We start from the raw sequence: 958 nt of genomic DNA, 5'->3' as shown, positions 1-958 counted from the left end.
TCACAGCATTTTGCACAGGACCCGCCAATGGCTAGAAGTTGCTGGAAATTGTTAGTTATTGTCTAAAACCCGCCCCATTTGAGATAAAGGGTTGTTATTCGGGTCTGTTTTGGCTGGAGACCTGTCTGAACGGGAGGGGGACCAGACATATCTACCAGAGCAACAACAAAAACCTGAGCTTGCAGAATCGTGTGGTTCCCAGGCTTCAGAAGTCCAACGGAAACTCTGGTTGATTTTATTTGAGCACGGTTGTGTCACCTGAGTCTCATCTGGGACGCTCTGGTTAGCGTGCCACAGATTATTTATTTTTGGCTGTGGAAGTGGAGGCTTCTTGTCACGCGATCAGTGCAGGCTGGCTCCAAGGCCCCACTGATAACACAATCAGCCAATCAGAGGCGAGGCGGGAGGGCACCAGTAGTGAAAACCATGGAGGCTACAAGTGGGCTTGGCACCAGATGAAAGGAGATAAGCACAAGACCGAGCCTGCCTGTTATGTCACAGAGATAACATACTGTACATTCGGAAGGTGAGACAGGTATTTCACACTTAACTTGCTAATGGACAGAAGAGCTATTATACTACACTGTGGGGGCTTTTGGGGGGCTTGCGTGCTCCACTTAAACATCTGTACGTGTGCAATGCAAAAACATCTTTCTCAACCCTTGTGTTGTCTTCCCGTCAATGTTAAAATGAACACTTTTGTTGATGCTTTTTATCGATGTTTTTAACTTTTCTTACGTCTTCGTCTCCTTTTTCAACATTCTTGACGCTTTTTTTGACGTTTAACACTACGTAACAAACTTATTAAACTTATTAACTTTAGTTTTACTGTTATTTTTAAGATTTATGGTCAATTAACCTCATGTATAGGAAATTATACCTAATGTTTGAGTTTGAAAAGCAGATATTAGGAATTATTGAGACTAAAATTAAAGGAATGGATGTTGATGGATAATCA

The sequence above is a fragment of the Etheostoma spectabile genome, unplaced genomic scaffold (genome assembly GCF_008692095.1).
Source record: "Etheostoma spectabile isolate EspeVRDwgs_2016 unplaced genomic scaffold, UIUC_Espe_1.0 scaffold363, whole genome shotgun sequence".
NCBI lineage: Eukaryota > Metazoa > Chordata > Actinopteri > Perciformes > Percidae > Etheostoma > Etheostoma spectabile.
The sequence above is the reverse complement of the archived record's forward strand: the minus strand, read 5'-3'. Positions refer to the sequence as shown.